This window comes from Silurus aristotelis, assembly GCF_946808225.1.
Source record: "Silurus aristotelis genome assembly, chromosome: 27".
In the NCBI taxonomy this organism is placed as follows: Eukaryota; Metazoa; Chordata; class Actinopteri; order Siluriformes; family Siluridae; genus Silurus; species Silurus aristotelis.
The window spans coordinates 11,972,364-11,991,136 of record NC_139600.1 but is presented as its reverse complement, the minus strand read 5'-3'; the positions used below and the strand labels follow the sequence as shown (position 1 = coordinate 11,991,136).

The 18,773-nt window shown below is 36.5% G+C and overlaps 1 long non-coding RNA gene across 3 annotated transcripts; it reads left to right on the top strand.

Moving 5' to 3' along the window:
• The first annotated feature begins 7,862 nt into the window (after nucleotides 1-7,862).
• Nucleotides 7,863-17,224, top strand: LOC310721397. 3 transcript variants are annotated; one of them, XR_014532014.1, is made up of 7 exons: nucleotides 7,863-8,214; nucleotides 8,308-8,352; nucleotides 10,266-10,298; nucleotides 12,368-12,533; nucleotides 12,623-12,714; nucleotides 15,467-15,550; nucleotides 16,536-17,224. It is a non-coding gene; the product is annotated as an uncharacterized lncRNA (long non-coding RNA). The 3 variants fall into 3 exon arrangements; XR_014532015.1 differs by having other exon boundaries at nucleotides 7,863-8,352; XR_014532016.1 differs by lacking the exons at nucleotides 7,863-8,214; nucleotides 8,308-8,352; nucleotides 10,266-10,298 and adding an exon at nucleotides 11,492-11,517 and having other exon boundaries at nucleotides 12,394-12,533.
• Nucleotides 17,225-18,773: the final 1,549 nt, after the last annotated feature.

Here is an 18,773-nt window from a genome sequence, read left to right as displayed (position 1 = left end):
CTATAATTTGACAAATTAAACAAGGTCTAAGGTCTAGGTCCTTTTGTCTGTACTACAAAAAGATACGTTCAACACCCCAGTGATGTCCATTTGTCCAGCGATTGCAGGAACATGTGTGGATATTATTTGCATTTTTTTTTAAATATATTCCTATCACTTGCTCCGTGTTCCTGCTGTTAAATGCTATTATGGCCTAATTTTAAAGGAAGGATATCATGTAAAACTCAGTCAAGAAGATGTGTTATGTGACAAGGGTTAAAGGGGTTCTGGACATACAGATGAGATGTCTTCTAATTTGTGTGGGTCTGAAACACTGTCTATAATGATACAATGATAAAATGTGACCTCCTTTATATTGCAATTTTTCTGAGCAATGTCCTCCTCATGGGAAAGGAGCAATGTGCTCAGCAGAGCAAGGAGACAAAGCAATATCTTTAGCTAAACAGAAGGTTAAGAAACTAAACACCCATAGTTTAATCATATATACAATCACTAAGCAATCATTATACAAAGAACTATACTTTAAATATGTTAAACAGTTGTTTACTGTAAATTTAGTGATTTTGTCAAAAATTCAGCACATTATCTGTAATATGTCACACACACAATGAACGTAAGACTGAGGCCTGCATCACAAGCAGCGACCCTGGATTCAGTGGCTCCAACTCTCTGAACGACGCCACACAGGTTATTGATGCAGGATCCTTGAAGTGAGAATTGTTAGGCTTGTTGAAACAGGACATTGCGGAGATCTTTAAAACCAAACTCTGAGCGACACTTGGTGATGATTTGTTCACAAATAAAGGTATATCTTCTTAGAGCTGACCTACAGTCAGTAAAAACACAACGTGCAAATGATAAACCCGCTTCGAATGCTGAACTGGCTGCACTCAAAGGTACAGTGCGGTAAATAGGGGAATCACTGACTCTCTGTACTGACGATATAGTTGAGGTTCGCATACTTAACCGCTGAGTTTGTCGCATTAGAAAAAAAGTGTGATGACCTTTAATCTCGGTCGAGACAAAATTAACATTAAGATAGTCAGGGTTCCTAAGGACACTGTCACCAACATTACAGCTGCTGCCACATTGCTTAAGGAAGGCCAGGTACATAGAACCTCCCAACCAGAACCGAATCATGGTGAGCAACGAAGCACCATTATTACCAGGTTTCATTATTATAGTGACCGTGCGAATGTTCTACGGTGTGCGAGAGAAAGTCGACAGGTGGTTGTCGGGGGGGAATGAAGATCTCAGTTTTTCCTGACCGTACTGCCAGGGTGGCCTGGGCTCAAGCGGCCTTTAACAAGGTCAGAAGCCAGTTGTGCGGCCTGGAAGGGGTTCCTTATGGTACCTGAAATTGTGATCTCAATGGATGCCCAGAAAGCATTTAATAGGGTAGAGTGGGAGTATATATTTGCTGTACTTAAAAAATTTGGTTTTGGTAATAAATTTATTAGTTGGGTGAAATTACTTCAAACAATGTGCATTCCGATTTCCACTGGAACGAGGGACACAAGGCTGCCATTATCTCCATTTCTCTTTGTTTTTACCATTGAGCCATTGCCCATTTTATTGAGATCCTCTGCTTTATTTAAGGATGTCATTAGGAATGGTGTCGAATATCGATTTTCACTGTATGCAGGTGATTTGTTGCTCAATGTATCTGATCCTGTATCTGGTCTGCCTGGTATCGTGTCCATTCTTAATACATTCAGCTCTTTCTCTGGATATATATAAAATCTTCAGAAGAGTAAAAGTTATCCTATAAACACAGCTATTTTGCAGCTAAAACATCTGGACATGCTTATTTAAATCACTTCCTCTGGATTTAGGTATCTTTGTATGATTGTGACACGGATATTTTGTTTTGCAAACTTCACCCCACTCATAACCAAAATAAAGTCTGATCTTCAGAGATGGAATTGTCTGCCTTTGTCTCTGATTGGGAACATTAATGCTATTGAAATGAATGTTGTGCCTAAATTCCTCTTTTAATTTCCTTATTTCTGCCTAAGCATTTCTTTGACTCATTAGACAAAGCAATTAATTCCTTTATTTGGACAGGGGGAATCCCACAGGGTGCATAAATCAATACTTCAGAGATGTAAGCCCAGCGGTGGTCTGGCGCTACCAAATTTCTAGTTTTATTACTGGGCAGCACACATTCATAAGATGCGGTATTGGGTTGAAGCACCTCATTTAGCATGTTGCAAATTAGAAGATCAGTGTATGTTAAAAATGATTTTGTGTTTAACATCTTATAAAACTGGTATCAGTTAAGAAAACATTACAGGTTACTCCTTTAGGTCCACTATGTAACAATAATTTTTTTACTCCCTCATGTATTGATTTTTTTTTTTTTTAAATGTGGTATAGCATTTAGCAAGGTATACACTGTTTTCTTGACTTGTTCTCAGAAGAACTTTTCAACAGTTTTACTAATCTTTCTTTACTGTTTGGGGTACCTGCCAAACACCTTTTTACATTTTTTTAAAGTTGTTTAAAGTTTGTTTAAGAATGCTTTCCTAACTTTCCCTCATCTCCTCCTCATCAACAATGAGAAAGTTTGCTTAGTTTTAAATCGCAAAAAAATGTGCTGTTTCTGAGATCTATAAACTGCGAACAAACTACCTCCAGAACAAAAGCTGCCAGGGAGGGGGAGCTTATGGACAAGTGTTGGGATAGTGTTGTGAGTGGGTTATGTAACGTCTCGTGTTCCACTGCCAGGGTTTTTCATAAATAGGAACCATTTAGTTCATATTCCACAGGCCTTCAAGATTTGACAGACTAGATTTTTTTTTTCTCTTCCTTCTTCTTCTTTATTTCTTTTGCTATGTGTGTATTTGTTATATTTGTCAATTGACATGGGCCAGGTTCGAGGTGAGAGAATTTTTGGTTGTTTGTTTGTTTGTTTTGTTTCTTCGAATTGAGTTTGTTTGTTTGCTTGTTTAAGTTTGTTTGTTTTTTCTCATGTAAAAAGAAAAGTTCACAGTCTATAATGTTCACCATTATGTTATACTGTATATTACCAATAAAAATATTTAGCAAAAACATATAATAAATCATGTGAAAACAGGTGTTTATAATTGTGTCTTTGTACAAGGAGGTTAGTTCTTCAATAGTACAGTTTATGCCTTAACTCAAGTTCATAATAAAGTTAGTTTAAAAACTATAATCACACTCTTGATGTCACCCAAATGAGGATGGGTTCCTCTTTTGAGTCTGGTTCCTCTCAAGGTTTCTTCATCATAACATCTAAGGGAGTTTTTCCTTGCCACAGTCTCCATGGCTGCTCATCAGGGATAAATACACACCATTCACCTTCACTGTTAAATTCTGTAAAGTTGCTTTGAGATAATGTCCGTTGTAAAAAGCGCTATAAACTTGACTTGACTATAACATATCAGTACATGCTTATTTATGTACTGTTATTGTTATCGGAAAATAAGTACATTCAGAAAAAGTACACCACTCACAAGCCAACTGCCTCCATGCAAGTTTTGCATAACTCAAAGGACCAGAAGTTCCAGATTTTACTAGCTTCTGTTTATACACTAAGAAGACATTAATTCATTTAGAGAATTCAAGCTGCTGATGCAAATTTCAGATCCTCTTATTTAAATTTCACAGCACACAACAAGATTCATCCCATCAAGCATTACTTTTTGAGTTTCACTGAGTCTCTTCCCACGGAAGACTCAAGGTTTCTGTTCCTGGCTGAACGACAGGTGTGGTGTCTAATTTGGTTGTAGCTTATCCACCTTATTTGGTTTGACACAATGGATGTTGAAAGTTGGGTGGTGTTTTTTTTGCACTACTATTGTAAACAAATATCATTACCATAGTCTTTTTGACAGCTCAACCCTTAAAAAAAAAATGTGATCAATTATTTTACACTTTAGTTTTTTTTGCTGTCAGGAAGGCGGCCCCACATCACTCCGACGTCACGGACCTTGATATTTCCCCCGTAAGGGACCCCCGGAGCATAGAGGGTTAAGGGCCTTGCTCAAGGGCCCAAGAGTCGCAGCTTGGCGATACCGGGGCTTGAACCCCAGACTGTCCGATCGGCAACCCAGCGCCTTAACCGCTGGAGCCACCACTCCCCCAGTCAATAAAATAACTGGGAATAAAAAATATCTTAGAGAAGCAGAGTAAGGCATAAAAGGAAGATCAGCTATGAGAGGCTTTCGGCACCTTTGCCGTTGAACTACAGTACTAAGTAGTGATACAATAACGCTGCAATACTCACTAATGAAGTGAAGAATGAAGAATAATATATTATTAGAGAAAAACATTTTCTGAGCATTCTCTGATAAAATATTTCTGAATTTTAAAGAACATTAGTTTATTTATTTATTTATTGATTATTTGTTTCATTTAAGTGGTTTGACAAGACTTTCTGATTTGCAGGTAGCAGAAATGCGTCTAAAATATGATAATTAGAAGAAGAAGATGGAGAAGTTGTCACATACAAAAATTAGGATTGGGTGTAACGTATGGAACAACTAGCTATCTGTTATTTACTTAGTTAATTAGTTAAACCTACAGTTTTCCATTTGTAAATAACACAAGGTTAAAGGGTAAAACACAACTGTGAAGTGATAAAGGGTGCTAATGACCATGAGCATTTTTCTTCATGGTTTAATCATCAGCTTCTAATGTTTCTATGACATCAATATGTCAATGCAATACACAGAATCTTTGCCAAATCCCAGACAGTCAGAAATGTCAAAAAATCAACCATTTATTACATTCTTGATGAATGTTTGTGTTTAGAGGCATGTTTAAAATAAAGAAACACAAACTTGATTGAGAATTTCAAGGTTTTGTAGACTAATGTTTACCAATGAAGCACAATTATTGAGAGAATTTTTTATATGTATTTATTTGTTTACTTATTTATTGACTCAGTGATTCTTAAAATAAAAGACAAAACATGTCCTACATAAAGTTTTGATCTAAGTCTTTACTAAAATAAATAAATAAATAAATAAAAATTTTGTTGTTTTTTTGTCCAGTAGATAGCCCCATTGTTCCCTCATGTTTTTTTTATGGCAAGACTGAGCACAGCACCAAGACATTATGTAGTTAGTTATACTGCATCAGAAAGGTCTCTGGAAGCAACAATTTGAAGTGCTGTGTACTAGGGTCTGGCCAGAAGTGGTCTTCATGGAGGAATTGTGACAAAAAACCCACCTCCAACATACAGTAGAAACAAGGCTAATTGACTCAACTATGCAATGAAAACATAGGAACTGTGGAAAATTTTTGCTGTTGCAGAAGGCAAGTTGTTTGCTGAAGGGTTGGAAAGAGGTGCATTAATGAAAATCTGCAGGTGACAGTGAAGCATGGTGGAGTTTCCTTGCAAGTTTTTGGCTGATAGGACTGGATATGATGTGTAGTTATTATTAGCCCATCCACCTCAAAGGTCAGGGAACCGAACCCAGCCACTGTTAGTGCCGGTCCCAAGCTCGGATAAATGGGGAGGGTTGCGTTAGGAAGGGCATCCAGCGTAAAAACATGTGCCAAATCAAACATGCGGCTGATCCGCTGTGGCGACCCCTAATGGGAGAAGCCGAAAGAAAGTTTATTAAACTAATTCCCAAAAGGAGTGTGATTCTTACCTTACTTCAAAGATATTCAACAGTAAAGTCAACAGTATTCTAATATCAACAGACTATAAATAAAAATTTTAACAAGCGCTAAAGAGTCTCTGTACTAATTAGATATATCCTGTCATGTAAACACTGTAGAAGTTACATAGAAAAGATTTATAGCTCCATTTTATCTTCCCAATAGTGTTACATTGGTTGCTTCTAAACTATGTGTGAATGCATTGTTGACATTGGTGTCAATGGAGAATTAAAGAAGAAGCTATCTATGACTCATGATGTAGAGTCCATTTGTCCAGAGATTGCAGAGAATGTGTGTGAACATTGCAAGCAATAACCAAATATAATTCCTATCACTTGATCAACACATTCCACATGTTGTTCTTTCCATTTGTTGCAGTATTCAAATACTCGGTCAAGCAGAACTTTTTATTTGCAATATAAACCTTTAAAACAAAGACTACATACATACAAAAACATAAAACAACAGGGCAAATAAAGTATAACCTGTATCGTGGAACAACAACTATGGGAGACAAACGAGATCCAGTAAGTACTATGGTACTCTGGAGTACTAAGGTGAGGCTTAAATACAAGTAGGTGCTAATTACCAGGCAATGTAAGACATGTAAAAACAACCTTGTGATAAGGTTTAGTGGGTGCACCAGGTTTCCTTGCAGAAGGTGAGACTAAAATAGCAGTGCTGATTACTAGGCAATGTGATTTTAATGTTTATATTAGGTTTTCTGTAATTTTATAATACTTTACTGGCAGCCCAGGTCATGCACATTGTAGCATATTAACTCTTATCATACTGTATATACAAAACCCTCAAAACAAAACACTCCTCCTTACACATACACTGACTTCTGGGGAGACCTAATTTAAGTAAAATGGTGGCTATGCTATATTTTTTCTATTTTCGTACATTTTTTATTTTATTTTCATTTTAAATACATTTGAAAGTGAAAAAGACCGGAAAGAGAGTACAGGAAGTTTAATCTGTGTGAGGTGATTTAGCGTACTAATGCATTGTGTGGTCAAGCATTGGCTGTGGGTGAAAAAAGGGTCAAGTGGCAACTGTGGGCGAAGGGTCAACTGGCAAGTAACATGTGCTTGGTCACACCTGTGTATTAATACATGCAGCCTGCATACATTATGACTGTTTTTTTTTCTATCAGTAGACAAAGCTAGAGAAATGACGCAAGCAACACTCTCTCAACAATGCTTTTTTTTTTTACTGGGTTTACTGGATTGATTTAATTTATTTTGTTTCATTAAGTAGAAGCGATATGCCCTGAAGTGTGTGTTCTAATGGAATAGGGACAATATATATACATAAAATCCACTTGTCACACACATGCACACAGGGTGTGTTTATTTAGCATACATTTTGCATTACTTAAGGATCTCTGGGCCCAGATTTTACTAACTTTTGTATAAACACATCAACCATTTTATATTTTTTGAGGTTTCAGGGTACTGATGATCAGGCTTTCAGATTCCGTATCAATGTCCCCTATAGCCCTGGAGTCCTGTTTCTGGCTGACAGGCAGGAGTATCTAATTTGATTGTATATTAGACATCTAAATAAGTTTGACATACTGGATGTCCCAAGTTGAATGTTCTTTTCTGTTCAATACATTTGTAAACAAGTGTCATTACCATAGCATTTCATTCATAGGATCTCATTCTTCAATGATGTTACTATTTTCTCAACATTCTGTTTAAAAGACAGCGTTGTGTAAAAATCAGGTCAGCATCTGAAATTTTTTGAAACCAGCTGAATTGGTGCCAACAACTATACTATTGCTAATAAATACAATCTACTATCGATATTAACAAATGTAAAACACTCTGAAACCATAGTCACAGTGTTATAACCATGGTCACTGCAATATGATAGAACAATTAATATATTTTTACTTTTGTGTAACAAATTGTATTAGAATAGAATAGAATAGAATAGAATAGAATAGAATAGAATAGCCTTTATTTGTCACATATACATTACAGCACAGTGAAATTTGTTCTTCACATATCCCAGTTTTGTTTGGAAACTAGGGTCAGAGCGCAGGGTCGGCCATGATACGGCACCCCTGGAGCACAGAGGGTTAAGGGCCTTGCTCAAGGGCCCAAGAGTGGCAGCTTGGCGATACCGGGGCTTGAACCCCCGACCTTCCGATCAGTAATCCAGTATTATTTTTGTGAATCAGACATCTTATGTATTCTGTATGCATTTAAAGCATTGAACATACGCAACTGCATTTGCCTTTCAAATGAACTACATACACATTTAAAAAAACATCAAGTGGACAGCTCAGAGTTCAAAAGTGTCACAGAGGTTAGTTTCTGATCTGTTGGTTCAAGGTAAGAAATCTTTCTAAACTGTGTATTTACTTGTTTTAATATATCTTAAATGATCTATATTATGCAACTCATGTAATTGGATGCGCACAGTAAAAGTGTGATGCTTAAGAGGTGAATGCTTTTACTTAACTTCTTTGTAATAAATTCGGTTGTAAAATAATCAGAAATTGTTCTTTCATTTTAAGCCAAAAAATGGAGAACTCACTAAAGTCCACATTTAGTTTTTTAGGTATACACTAAATAAGTAATAAATAATGTCTAATTGATTTCATGATTAGTTAATTTCAATTGTAGTAATCGTAGATTATGCATTTATTCACAGGGATATGCATTTTTACATTGCAGTGGATATTGATGCATCAGCTCGGTAAGAACATAATAGAATGCAAAAATGTGAATGCAAAAATTGTGATATACATGTAAAATGTACTGTGTTTTTGCACAAGTGTAGTTCAGCTTTATTGCACACTTTCATTAAAGATAGTTAAACCAAATATATATATTTAAAAAGCCTGAAATTTTACACTATGAGACTACACTTTTCATTAAAGTTGTCAACAGTAAAATTTTCCCTGATAATTGTATTGATTTAAAAAATAATGCAAAACAGTATTACTTTTTATTAAAGTTCACAGACTGTTGGTCCTCATTGGTGTGTGTGTGTGTGTGTGTGTGTGTGTGTGTGCGCATGCATCTCAATAAATTAGAATATCATCAAAAAGTTTATTTATTAGAGTAATTTAATAGAAAAAGTAAAACTTGTATATTATATAGATTCATCACACACAGACTGATATATTTCAAGTGTTTATTTCTTTTAATTTTGATGATTTGGGCTAACATTTAACAAAAACCCACCAATTCACTCAATTCATCTCAAAAAATTAGAATACTTAATAATTTTTTTTTTTTAATTGTTGGCCTTCTGGAAAGTATGTTTATATACTGTATATGTACTCAATACTTGGTCAGGGCTCCATTTGCTTTAATTACTGCCTCAATTCGGCGTGGTATGGAGGTGATCAGTCTGTGGTACTGCTGAGGTGGTATGGAAGCCCAGGTTTCTTTGACAGTGCCCTTTAGCTCATTGACATTTTTTGGTATTTGTTTTTCATTTTTTTTCTTGATAATACTTCATAGATTCTCTATTAGGTTTAGGTCTGATGAGTTTACTGGCCAGTCAAGCACACCAACACCATGGTCATTTAACAAACCGTTGGTGCTTATAGCAGTGTGGGCAGCTGCCAAATCCTGCTGGAAAATAAAATCAGCGTCTCCATAAAGCTGGTCAGCAGAGGGAAGCATGAAGTGCTCTAAAACTTTCTGGTAGATAGCTGTGCTGACCTTGGACTCAATAAAACACAGTGGACCAACACCAGCAGATGATATGACTCCCCAAACCACCACTGACTGTGCAAACTTTACACTGAACCTCAAGCAACTTGGTTTCTGTTGCCTCTTTTCTTTTCTTCTACACTCTAAGACTTTGATTTCCAAATGAAATGCAAAATTTTCCTTTCTTTTATCTGAAAACAGTCCAGTCCTTTGTGTCCTTTGCCCAGGTAAGACACCTCTGACGTTGTCTCTGGTTCAGGAGTGGCTTGACACAAGGAATGCGTCAGTTGTAGCCCATGGATACGTCTGTGTGTGGAGGCTCTTGAAGCACTGACTCCAGCTGCAGTCCACTCTTTGTGAATCTCCCCAAATTCTTTTTCTAACAATTTTTTTCCTTCTTTTTTCCTTCTATTCAACTTTCCATGAATGTGATTGGATACAGCACTCTGTGAACAGCAGCTTCTTTAGCGATGACATTTTACCCTCCGTGTGCAGGGTGTCAATGATAATTTTCTGCATAACTGTCAAGTAAGCAGTCTTCCCCATGATTGTGTATCCTGAACCAGACTGAGACACCATTTAAAGGTTAAGGAAACCTTTGCAGGTGTTTGGTTTTAATGAGCTGATTAGAGTGTGACACCACGAGTGTCCAATATTGAACTTTTTCACAATATTTTCACATTTTCTGAGATACTGAATTTTGAGTTTTCTTTAGCTAAAAGCCATAATCATTAAAAATTTTAGGAAATAAAAACTTGAAATACATCAGTCGGTGTGTGATAAATCTATATAATATACAAGTATCACTTTTTGTATTGAATTACTAAATCAACTTTTTAACGATATTCTAATTGATTGAGATCCACCTGTATATTCTAATGCATAAAAACCAGTCATACACACATTCACTGTAAATAAATAAATATGTTATTTTCTTCCCTTCAGACAATGTGGCCTTAAAAGGAATAGCAACACAATGTACTTTATTCGGCACATATGGTGCTTACCTTGCTATTGATGGCAACAGAGAATTTAACTTTCTTTCCTCCTCATGTGCACACACAAATGGTCAGTATAACGCATGGTGGAGGGTGGATTTGTTGGCAGTGTATGATATCAGCTATGTAATCATCACTAACAGAGGTGATGCTGTTCCAACCCGGATAAATGCATACACCAACAGGCTGTGAAGTAATGTCACAAGTCTAAGTGACTTGTTTTAAAGACACACTGAGCTGTATTGTATCACATTTTGGATTACCACATTAACATTCATTTATCTGCTTCCTGGTTTTGGACTTAGACTGGGCTAATGCGGTATGGACACACAGCAGTAAATCTGTGTCACCTTACAAATGCTTCCTAGGAGCCATTCCAGCATGCGTTTGATCACTCGCCAGATGGAAAAGAGGCTGGTGAAAAACTGTTTTTTGTGCTCCGATCCTCAAACACTGAACCCCTCAAGATGCCACATAAATGGGTGTGGAGACAGTTCTCTCACAAAGTTCCGGAGAATGACCCAAAATCCACCATGTGGCCTGTAACCTTCCCCAAACCAAGCACAATTATGATGTGGGTAACAGAGAACTCCTGGCTGTCAAGCTTGCCTTAGAAGAATGAAAGTACTGAGTTGAGGGGGACTAAACACCCTTTTATCATTGTTATAGACCACAAGAATCCTAATTATCTACATTCTGCTAAAAAAAATTAACCCACGGCAAACACACTGGTCTCTGTTCTTTGCATGGTTCAACTTCACACTCTCCTATCACCAAAAATTCAAGAATACAAAAGTTGATGCTTTGTCCCACCTATACCAAAACGAGCCTGAATAACACCACATATCCTTCCCTCATCTTCCATGATTGGAACCATAGAGTGGGAGGTAGACGAGGATCTATCTAAAGTGCCATTGGAGCAAATTCCCAGTGCATGCCAAGCAGGAAGATGGTACGCCATAGAGCAGATTCAAGTTTTTACCTGCACCCACGCTGCCATTGGCACTGAACATACCAAATAGTATACCAACTACTCCAAGAGAAGTACTGGTGGCCTAACATGTTGCCTGACATCCAGTGCATAGTCTCATCTTGTTCAGTGTGTGCACAAGCTAAGGTTCTTCATACATTACCTGCAGCCAAACTGCCAGACCATATACCTGAGCAACCCTGGTTCCATTTGACATACTTATATCAAGGTAACACATCCATTTAGGTGGTTTTAGACAGATTCTCAAAGTCACTACATGTGATCTATTGTGCTACCACTCACATTTACCACAGCCGACTTGCTACCTCTAAATGTTATTCGACCATTGAAAATTATCCAAAGGGCAGCTGCGCAAATTGTGCTCAATCTGCCTAAGTTATCCCACACCACCCTACAGCTGTGCTTCCTCCAATGGCTCCTGACAAGTTTAGCACCCAGACTCTTCTACTACGAAGTCATTCTATTGTAATAGATGTAATGGTCAGCATTGTCTTGCTCAAACAAGCAAGGCCTTCCATTAAAAAGGCATTTTCTGGATGGAAGCATTTACCATTCAGATTCTTTGAAAATATTGATGATGATATGTTTGGTAAATGATGAGATCTTCAACTGTTTTTCAGTTTTATGTTAAGAAACATTATTGTGAAATTGTTCCACAATTTGTAGACCTATTCTTTCACAAAAGCGTTCTGATTTTATTTACATTTTCTACAGTGTCCCATCATTTTTGGTAGTGACTTGTTCCGCAGACTTACCGAGCCATACTGTATAACATTGGATTACCATGTTAATGGACATTTTTCTGTTTGCTAGTTTTGGATTTTTCTTGCGCCTTTTGTCTAACTGCTTTGTTAATAAAGACTGCCGCATCTGCTCTTGCATCTGCCTGTGTGAGCATTTTTTTTGTACTTAAAATGCAAAAACTATATAAAAAATATATCTGTAATGTTAAAAAAGGTTAAACATTTTATTTGCAAACACAATGAACTGAGTAAAAATATGATGTCATTCATTCATAATATATAAATTTCTACTGCTTTTATTTTAAGCATTTAAAGAAATTGATCTTTCTTTTTTATTTCAGATGTGTTGTTATCTCTACCATACCTGGTGGTGCCTCTGTAAGCTACACCTGCAATATGAGGGGTCATTATGTGAATGTTATCATTCCCAATATTTTCCAGTACCTCACGCTTTGTGAAGTGGAAGTCTATGGGACTCCAGGTGACACTTTTATATTTAATTCACAATTATGTTTTAGATTTAATTGAATTTAACACTTGCTGAAAGTCGACTTTATTGCTTTTTTGTAGTGCCTGCTACTAAGAAGACATTTCTGAGAATAAAGTTTAACAGCAGTGAGGATCTAAACAATCCTTCGATCAGGGACAAAGTTTTTGAAAAGGTGTGTGTTTGTGAGGATGTACACTCAGTTGTCATTTTATTATGTACACATTGCTTGTAGCTACACTCATTGGACATTACTGAGTGTAGTCCATCAGTTGCACCACCCAGCTTGTTGCCCTTGGCCTATTATTAAAATGTAGAGCTGAGCGAATACAGATTCATACAGGGTTTAGTAATCTGATCCTTTATACTGTATGACTCGGGATTCATGAATCATTCTCTTCATTTACATGCATCACTTGAGTCCTTGGTTGTCTTGCTACTAAAAACAACATATATAAATATGTTTATATAAGTTGTTCTAAGTTATTGTTAGCAAGTAACTGTAGCAACAAGTAGCGGACTGAGTTGTTCAGGAAACTTCCTACATGGTCAGAAAAACAAGAGACTCAGTTTTGTGGTTCCTATACGTGTACTGATACAGCCATACTAATGCAATGCATGATACCATTTTACCACTATGTTGAAAATGGCTCACTAATCAAATAATATATTTAGTCAGTGTTTATTCAGTGCTGTACAAAGTACAATCGTACTTACAACCCCACAACTACACTGTTTTACATGTATAGGACAGGAAGAGCTGTATGATGCTATTATGAAAGCTAAATCAACAACATGTCTGTTATATCCAATTCCCACTAAACTACTGAAGGAAGTGTTATATACAGCTGGTGAGCCTCTTCTCAATATTATTAACTCCTCACTATCTATAGGTCACGTCCCTAAATCCCTCAAGTTAGCAGTTATTAAGCCCCTCATTAAAAAACCTAATCTGGATCCAAACACGCTATCGAATTACAGACCAATTTCAAATCTCCCATTTATGTCTAAGATTTTAGAAAAGATTGTCGCTGCCCAGTTATGTAACCACTTGCAGGAGAACAATATCTTTGAAGAGTTTCAGTCAGGTTTTAGGCCCCATCATAGCACAGAAACTGCTCTAGTTAAAATCACTAACGACCTGTTTTTAGCTTCAGACCAAGGCTACATCTCCCTATTAGTTTTACTAGATCTTAGTGCTGCGTTCGACACTATAGATCATGATCTTCTCCTCGATCGCTTACAGAATTACATCGGTATTCAGGGACAGGCATTAAGCTGGTTTAAATCCTACCTGTCCAATCGTTACCATTTCGTAGATTTAAATGGAGAGCTATCCAGGATAATGCTAGTAAATTATGGCGTGCCACAAGGGTCAGTTCTAGGACCCCTGCTTTTTACAATATACATGCTTCTATTAGGAAATATTATTAGAAGGCATGGAATTAGCTTCCATTGTTATGCTGATGATACCCAGCTATATATTTCATCCAAACCAGGCGATACAGCTCAATTAGCTCGCATAACTGAGTGTGTTGAAGAAATAAGAGATTGGATGACCCATAACTTTCTGCTATTAAATTCCGATAAAACGGAGATTTTGCTCATCGGCCCAAAAAATAGTACACAGAAGCTCCAGCATCTCAGCCTGCATTTAGACGGTTGTTCTGTAAATACTAGTTAAACGGTAAAAGACCTGGGAGTTATTTTAGACAGCAACTTATCTTTTAAAAATCACATCAATCAAGTTACAAAAACAGCCTTCTTTCACCTTAGAAATATTTCTAAGCTAAGAAATATGTTATCTATATCTGATGCAGAGAAGCTCGTCCATGCGTTTATGACCTCTAGAATAGACTACTGTAATGCATTACTAGGTGGATGTCCTGCATCATTAATAAACAAGCTTCAGTTAGTTCAGAATGCCGCAGCAAGAGTTCTTACTAGGTCAAGAAAATACGATCATATAACCCCAATCTTATCGTCCCTACATTGGCTTCCTATTAAGTTTCGAATAGACTACAAACTACTGCTACTCACTTATAAAGCACTAAATGGTTTGGCTCCCATGTATCTATCCAGTCTTTTAACACGCTACAATCCGTCACGCTCCCTGAGATCTCAAAACTCTGGGCTTCTAGTAGTTCCTAGAATAGCAAAGTCCACTAAAGGCGGTAGAGCATTTTCACATTTAGCTCCTAAACTCTGAAATAGTCTTCCTGACAGTGTTCGGGGTTCAGATACACTCTCCCAGTTTAAGTGTAGATTAAAAACATATCTTTTTAGCAAAGCCTACACATAACACACATCACATCACAACCTTGTGCTCCAGAATATATGATTACATGCACATTATCAACTTGTGCTGTTAATATCATGAACAGCAGCTACGCTAATTCCTCTCCACTGCTTCTCTTTCTCTCCCCATCCCGAGGCATCCTGAGGTTTGGCCAGCTCCAGTCACGTCCCACCTCGTGAAGATTATGGACCTATGGATGATCATGGAGAAGTAGATGCCGAGTGTTTAAAGGCCCTGGCATGGAGAAGCTGATGCTGGATCTATGATGATCACAAATTGTTCTGTATTGTTGAAAGATTTATGACCAAACTCTTGATGTCACCCATATGAGGATGGGTTCCCCTTTGAGTCTGGTTCCTCTCAAGGTTTCTTCCTCATATCATCTAAGGGAGTTTTTCCTTGCCACTGTCGCCACGGCTTGCTCATCAGGGACAAACGCACACCATTCACCTTCACTGTTGTTTTCTGTAAAGCTGCTTTGAGACAATGTCTGTTGTGAAAAGCGCTATACAAATAAACTTGACTTGACTTGACTTGACAATATAGTCAGAAAAAATGCAATTGTATACATAATACTTGTAGTATGGTATATGCTCCATATGAAGTATGTTAACTTTTCTATCCATAGTTAAAATCTGCTATTGTCCAGTCACCAGCATTTCAGCTCCATTGGACAAAAGAACCAGAACTGCAAACTAAAACTTGAAATTGGGTAAGGAAGTTAGAAGAATTGTATTGCTATCATTCATTCAAAGTTTTACTATCAATAATGCCTTCAAGCCCTGTAAAGGATGTTGCTGTGCCTGAAAGCCCTGTCAAAGATGTTGCCTCATGACCAGTTGAGGGCATTAATATGCCTGTAGACCTTGTAGAGAAAGTTGCTCTCCTTGTGAACATCATGGTGACTGTTGCATTTTACAGATTTCTGCGAACCCAGATTTTAATTTATGTTCTTTTTACACCACTAACTACATACAAGAACCAATGCTACATTCAAAATATTATAACTCTTGTAATTATTTTCTGACTAACTATGTTTTTTGCACACATGTGCAGACATAATTAGTATAGCACAGTACTAGCATATTACAGCTGTTTAAGGTGACTGGGCATTCTGGGCATTCACATTATTTAGAAGGGCAAAAAGCATTTATATATATATAAATGCTTTTATATATAAATTATAATATATAAGTATATTTATAATAGTTGATAGTAAATAGTAAATAGTAAATCACACTCTGTTACTTATTTTGTCGTAAAATTTGTGACAAAAATAGACTATTATGCAAAAGTAGGTTTTACATATGCTAATTAGCAATAACAAAAAAATAAGTAAGTGACCATATTTCCATGGATATTATTGCTGTTTTATTTGGGAGAAACAAAGTGAATCAGAGAAGCAATAAAAATTTGTTTTACGATTATCTGTTTAAGAAAAACAGATAAAAAAGTACACAATTTGGCCAATCAGGCTTGTCTAAATTCAATAATTAATGAGAAGATTAATAGATATTGATCATTGTTTCATGTACGTACAAATGATGGTTTAGTTTGCACACTCACTAATAAACATTATTATATAAAAACATCCTCTGAGCACCCAGATTAAATATTTGTGAATTTTACAGATCAATTTGACTTATTTAAAAAATTTTATTTGAGTAATATGACAGTCCAGATTTTCTGACTTTCAGGTGGCGGAAATACATCTTAAACACTGAGAAGAAGAAGATGTGGTCACATAACAAAAAGAACATGTGTGAGGTTTGAGTGTAGCATATGAAACAAATAGCTATCTGCCATATACTTATTAGTTTAAAGTACAGTCTTGTTTGAAAATGTGTCTATGACAAATTATTATTATTTATAGGAATGAAGTGAGTGAGTTATGTATTTAAAATGCATTATTGTTTGTTGGCTTTAGCTTAAGAAAATATTAAGATAATGATAGATTTTAAAATAGCACTTTACTACATACATTTCTCTTATAAATATGATTGTGTGGATATAATTAGTAACCTTTTTTGCAAAAGGGTAATTTCTCAGTTTATCCTGCTTATAAGAATTGCTCATTTATTATTTACATTACAGTCATAGCAAGAAGACATTTGGTGGAACAGGGTACAACACAGCACTGTAAAACATGAAATGGTACTAATCACCATGAGTATTTTTTCTTTACATATATTTAGCTTCCAATACAACACCTAATGCAAAACACAGACTCTGTCACTCAGAAAAAAAAAACAACAACAAAATTAAATTGTTTGAAAATGCTTAAAATACAGAAAGTGTATATTTAAAAAAAATTTAAGAAAAATGTTTGAATGTTTAAAATTACAGAAAATGTAATACAATATGTCACAAATGTGTCCACTGCAAATGTCTTTTTTCTTTTAAAACTTACCTGTTTGTAAATTCGTATACTGATGATGCTCAATAAAGTGCTTTACTAATTATTAATTTAATGGCATTTATTTTTTTATTTTGCATATTTATTAACTCTTGAGATAAGGAACAAAACATGGCACAAAAAATACATACATAAGAAAGTGTTCTTAATGTAAAATATTTATAATAATATAATAAACATACTTCAAATATTATATCTAAAGTAATCCTAGGTGGCATAGGAACAGTCATGCCACCTGCTGCCACTCGTCTCTAGGAAAGCCCAGCTTGCTGTCCAGCAGCTCTTTGTGCTGAATTACACTGACCTGGAATGAACAATCATACCATGGATTTGCAGGACCCCCAATCAGCAGAGAGTGGCTGATTCCTCTTTTTCTTCCTCTGATTACCTTTCCTCTTCTTCTGCCTCTCCCTTTTTTTGGGGGTGTCTATGGTGGTGGCAATGGTGGTTTGGACTCTTGACATGCCACAGGATACCCCTGATCAAGCTAGGATGTACCACAACATGCCGTATGCCTAGCATACCGTGTATTCAAATGGTTACATACTATGTTTTGGTGTATTCGGGCTGTGATTAAACCACTATCCACCAGCGCCAGGTTCAGTGTGAGGCATTGAAAACATCTCGCATGGTGAAGGTGAAGTGTGTGCATGGCAATATATATGAATATCCATTAGTGGCTTTCTCTATTATATATAGCAGCGAAAAGTACAAAATCAAGGTTGTAGTTATTACCCATCTCACCTGCTGATTCTGATAATAAATTACCCAACCTTTCAGCTTCTTTTGAGAGAAACGTGCATAGATGGGTCCTGCATTGATATTAAGCAAAGAAACTCCATTGGGGCTACACCAGTTTGTAATGCTTCCATTTGGGTTGTTCAGAGTCCCATAAACCTTTTCACATCTGATAAACAGAATCGTTTGTCCTCTTAATACATACGCTGCTGCCTACTTGGACAACATTATTATTTATAGTAATGTCTGGCAGTAGCTTACACCTAAGAGCACCTGGGAACCTGGGTGGGCGAGCAAAACCAAATAGGTTTCCAATTGGGCTAATGGAAGTATAGTATTTTAGCTTTTACTTGGGTCATGGGCAGGTGCATCCTCTCTCCCTATTGTTCTACAGTTTTATGTGAAGGCTGTGTTATTGAAAGAGAGCGCACAGAAAATTCAATTTGTGTAAAGTGATTATGCCTACTATAAACATGTTTAGGAAACATATCTGTAGCAAAGAGGGGGCGGTTGAGCATTGAACGTGTGTAAAGAAGCACGTGTTTGGTCACACCTACAGTATATGTTTTTACTAGCAGCCTGCATACATCAACAGTGTTTTCCTAAACAAAGTGAGCCAGTGAGAGAAAAGTGATGCAACCAACACAACTCTCAACACTTGAACTTGGATGAACTTCACTTTGAAATTGACCATTTGTTTTATTGATTTTATTTTATTTTATTTTTTGTACGAGATTAATTCAGGTAATTTGTTTTGTTAAGTATAAGAGAAAGAGGTATT